This window comes from Magnolia sinica, chromosome 2, assembly GCF_029962835.1.
Source record: "Magnolia sinica isolate HGM2019 chromosome 2, MsV1, whole genome shotgun sequence".
NCBI classification, from domain to species: domain Eukaryota; kingdom Viridiplantae; phylum Streptophyta; class Magnoliopsida; order Magnoliales; family Magnoliaceae; genus Magnolia; species Magnolia sinica.
In genome coordinates this window covers 18,930,835-18,935,973 of record NC_080574.1, presented here as the reverse complement: position 1 = coordinate 18,935,973, position 5,139 = coordinate 18,930,835, and the positions used below count along the sequence as shown (strand labels likewise).

Here is a 5,139-nt window from a genome sequence, read left to right as displayed (position 1 = left end):
ATTAGGGAAACACCAACTTATTACCCAAGTAACACCTAATCCCCTCCTCCCTCTGGATTTGATGGGACAGCAGGCCCAGTTAGAAGGAGACAGCTAGTTTGGGAGCGTGGATTTGGAACCCCTGGATGGGAACCCCTGGGATTAGAAACCCTGTGGATTTGCAATCCTCTTAGTGTGTTTGGTACCCTAGAGTGTGAATCAACTTTAATTCAAAAGTACCTATCCATGGTATATTTACAAGGGTTTGAATTTAATTACTAAATCAACTTTAATATCTCTAATTAGTGAGATATGTAATTTTTGACATAATGGTTGTGATAAGCCCGCTGAAATATATGCTTTGCCCGAAAATGATGAAATTTCAAGTCTCGGATGGGCCACAAGCACAAGATCATGTCTGAGTGACTAACCAACGATTTTTAATCGTTGATTTACATGGACAATGTTTGGACAATGCTGGACAATGTTTGGACGGTTCTGATTCACATGGACAATGTTTGGATGGTGTTGATCATCATTAGTGGGTCATGTGCCCAATAGAATGATAGTGTATAGTGACACATATGTTACACATGCAACTATTGAAATGATTTTCCGTGTGATCCAAGCTCTCACCATGGATTACAAACCCCCTCAAAGAGGGGATTGGAAACCCCTTTTACTTTATGCTGCCAAACAACCAAGGGATTCAAAACCCCCTTAGATCCCCTCCAATCCCCTCCCAAATGACCCCTAATTAAGTAGGTACCAACCAAAACAGCTTTCAAATGAGTGAGGATTGTGTGCTAACCCACTCATCCCTGCAATGGACAAGGGGTGTGAGGGGTTACCATGATTTATGGGTTTTATCCACATCATCCATTCATGTCACCAAATAGTTTTACGGTACCAGCTTAAAAATGAGACAAAGCTAAAGTGAAACCACATGACAGGAATCAAGGGTGATAATGACACCCACCATTAAAACTAGGGTCCATCATGATGGTTAATTGCCATCCAATTTGTTCATAAAATCACATAGCCATAAATGAAGGAAAAACACAAATATCAACTTAATCCCAAGCTTCCATGGTTCCAAAAAATTAAATCAACTTTAAGTGTTTAATCCCTACTGTGTGGTCCACTTGAGCCTTGAAGCTGCCTCATTTTTTAGCTTCTACCCTAAAATAATATCAAAAAAATGGATTGACAGTGTAGATGAAACTCATACATCACGGTGGCCCTCAAAGCCCCTTCCGATGCTTAGCTAGGGAGGGTAGAGGTAGTACGCAATCCATGCCTCTTTCTTTTAAGATGCTTTGCCATTTGCTGTACAACGAAATCTCTCTGTGTCAGAGGCAGAGGAAGTTGAGAGCGGATTAGGTGAGAACCCAGCCTCGCCCGAGACGGTGCGGCCCTTACCATAGGGTTACTGGGGCACATGCCTTCATGTATGTATTATGTATTCACTCTGTCTATCTGTTTTTCCAAATCACTTTAATGCATTATCCCAAAAACTGAAGAAGATCAAAGGACTTTACTGGGCACATAATACGGTGATCAAAAGAGGAAGATAACTTGCCTATCTGACACACCATTGCTAAAGAATCAGATGCCAAGATCTTCCTTTTCTTATACCCATTAAGAAGACGTGACGGAAATTTTCCTTCAGTAGATGGTGTTGGATTCGGACCTAACCTATTCTTATAGTTGCAATGGGCAGAGGAGTTTGAAACCCATCAAAACTCCTATCCCTCACGAAATCAGGAATCCTAGTTCCCTTATGATACTGTGCGCTAATCACAGTGGTAGCACATCACCCATCAATGGGAAGCCTACCTACCAGTTTGTAGGAACCTCTACTTTCAGGGAATACACTATTGTTCATGTTGGTTGTGTTGCCAAGATCAACCCTGCTGCTCCTCTTGATAAAGTTTGTGTTCTTAGTTGCAGAAGCTTAACAGGTGGACTCTACACTGCCGCAAAAATTCGACTTTCTATTCGGTTAACTTCCTCTGTTTCACGAATTTTCAACATGAATTCTTTTTTCTTGTAATTGAATTGATTTTTTTTATTTATAGGTCTTGGTGCCACTTTAAATGTTGTGAAACTGACAAGGGGTTCCAGCGTTGCTGTTTTCAGATTGGGAGCAGTCGGCCTAGCTGTGAGTTTCTTTTCTTTTTCTTCGCTGAGGAAATATTTGTGTTCTATCAATATTTTGCTACGCAAATTTAAAAATGTGATCCAAATTCTTTCACATGTTGGGGCTATGGTAGCTGATGGATGTTATGAGTATTCCCAATTATATGATCCAAACCGTCTGATTGGACCTTTGTTGAATGTGGACAGTTGGCTGCAATTGTCCATTTTCATTAGACAACTAGTATCAACTGATAGAGAAAATTTTAGGGCATAGACCATCCCATGATGCGACTGCGACTCTAATCTACATGGTTAATCTATCCAATTGTTGAGTCAAAAATGTTGTTTCTATACCTAGTATGTTTGTTCTTTCCAAAATTCAATTTCCTCTCATCTATATAAAGTGCATTTATGTTACATAACTTCTCATTTTATGACAAATGATGTAATTATATCAGGTGATTAGGCTGCTGAAGGGGCTAGAATTGTCGGAGCTTCAAGGATTATTGGTGTTGATTTGAACCCAAAAAAATTCGAGGAAGGTTAACTTACGCCATATTTATATTAATAGATTTTTTTTATTGGTGTTTTGTCTTTATACATGTATCATTGGATTTTATATACATTACTAACTATTCGATTTTCTTCTGATATCAACAAAGAAATTTGGCATTACAGAGTTCGTAATTCCAAAAAAACATGACAAACCAGTTCAAGAGGTTTGTTGTAGTCTTCTATATCTTTTCCAAGTCCGAAGCAATTGGCTATAATTTTCTACTGAAAAGTATTTTCAGTAATTTAACAAGTTCTCGAATTTCAATAGGTGATTGCTGAGATGACTGGTGGAGTAGACTGTAGCATTGAATGTACTGGGAACATCAATGCCATGATATCTGCATTCGAATGCGTTCATGATGTATTTTTCTACTCTCACTTCTAAGCATTGCTCCTTCAATCTTGATCTTAGTCTGTAATTTATAACACTGAAATTCCATTAATGTTCACAGGGTTGGGGTGTTTCTGTACTAGTCAGCGTACCTCACAAAGATGCTGTGTTCAAGACGCACACCATGAATTTGTTAAATGAGAGGACTCTCAAAGGAACCTTCTTTGGAAACTATAAACCACGGTCGGATCTTCCTTCAGTTGTGGAAAAAATACATGAATAAGGTATGCAAGAGTAAATTTATGTTACAGATTGAACTGTAATTACCAACATATTTTACTCTAGACAACGAATTATATCTTTATATTCATTTTGACAAGACATAGAATGCAGTGTTAAAAACCACTTTTATCCATACATGGACCGTTCATGGGATCTGTCCTATGTTTGTTAGACTTAAGCCAAAATCAAATGGTTACATAATCCTGCCGACTAATTGGAGGGCTTTAGATGATTATATATGGTCAAAACAGTTGCCAGAACACAGTCCTACAGGAAAATAAATAAATAAAAATTATCCTACAACCAGCAGCCATGTTTATTCATTCGTTATGGTCAGTTCATGGTAGGACCCCATAGATGAAGGTTATGAACCTCATATATGCCTCTAGATGAGGATATAGGTTGATGCTATGATCCCTTGCCTTTTAACAAATCTAATATAAGTCATCTTCAATTTACATTGCCTGTTAACTTGTTAACTGCAGGAACCATTGTTACACAACCTTTTCTAGAACACATGATTTCTGCAACAAGTACTTTTATATAACATATATCTCATTATGGTTGCAGGAGCTTGAATTGGAGAAATTCATAACACATGAAATTCCATTTTCTGAAATCAACAAAGCCTTTGAATATATGCTCCAAGGAGATGGCCTTCTGTCCATCATTCGCATGGTTGGATAGTGTTCTTGTTTTTCCCAATACATCATATGTTTGTTTGATTTGAGTTTTATAACTTGTTTGCTTGTTGACGTCTCAAAAAGCTTAAAGTTATCTAAATAATTAGAAATTAAGAACATCAGCACCTTGTTATCTTCATATTGCATTTTATCTGTCATGATTCAGTATATTGCAATTAGTACATTCTCAGCGGGTGAATTTATTTGCATGGCCCAAGTGGATCCACAAAAGATTAAAGATGGCCCGGGATACACCAAACACTACAGTTGATCATCAGTAACAACATGAATGGTTGTAAATGGTTTGCTGAGGGGCATTGGGGCCATGTGCAGTTGTTAGTGTCCCCCTCTCATCCAATGGTCCATCTCATCAGACTTGTGCATGTGGTGCATGTGCTAGATCCTGACTATTCATCATGTGGGGTTCAGCGTAAAAATTTGCAAGCCAAAGTAGGCCAGTTCGCTCGCTCATTGAGTGCCTCACAAGTGTGTGACAGGCCTGATTTTGTTCTTAGGGCATGTTTCATAATGGACTGTACTTGATGAATAGCCCATTTCTTGATTTTTAGAGGTGAATGTGTGCCACTGAAAATTTTCTTTTCAAAATGTCCTATGAGATTCATGTATAGACATAGTGATTGTCAAGGACATCCCTGTAGCATAAGGTTTTTTTTTTTAATTATTATATGGTGGCCCAGTGTTCTATAACATCATGGAAGTCCACCTCCAAGGGCAATGTCATGTCACTACAAGAAAAGGGGCCTAAGCTGACCGATGGGCCAACCCTTTGCTGGCAGCCAGTTTTACCGACCGCAGGCAAAGGGTCCCTATAAAATCAAAAAAAAAAGAGCCCTAACTCTTTCTATGCGCCGACTCTCTCTCTCTCTCTCTCTCTCTCTCTCTCTCTCTCTCTCTGCCTCTCCCTCTCCACTCCCTCTCGCTCTCCCTCCCTCTCCCTCTCTCCCTCTCCCTCTCACTCTCGCCTGCTCTCCCTCCCTCTCTTTGCCTCTCCCTCTCGCGCACTCTCCCTCTCTCTCCCTCTCACTCTCGCGTGCTCTCCCTCTCCCTCCCTCTCTCTGCCTCTCCCTCTCCCTCTTGCGCGCTCTCCCTTTCCCTCTCCCTCTGCCTCTGCCTCTACCTCTCCCTCTCCCTCTCCGCTCGCTCTCC

The 5,139-nt window shown here is 39.9% G+C and overlaps 1 pseudogene; it reads left to right on the top strand.

The window, feature by feature from the left end:
• Window positions 1–1,654: 1,654 nt before the first annotated feature.
• Window positions 1,655–4,111, top strand: LOC131224151 (alcohol dehydrogenase 1-like; annotated as a pseudogene).
• The last annotated feature ends 1,028 nt before the right edge of the window (window positions 4,112–5,139 follow it).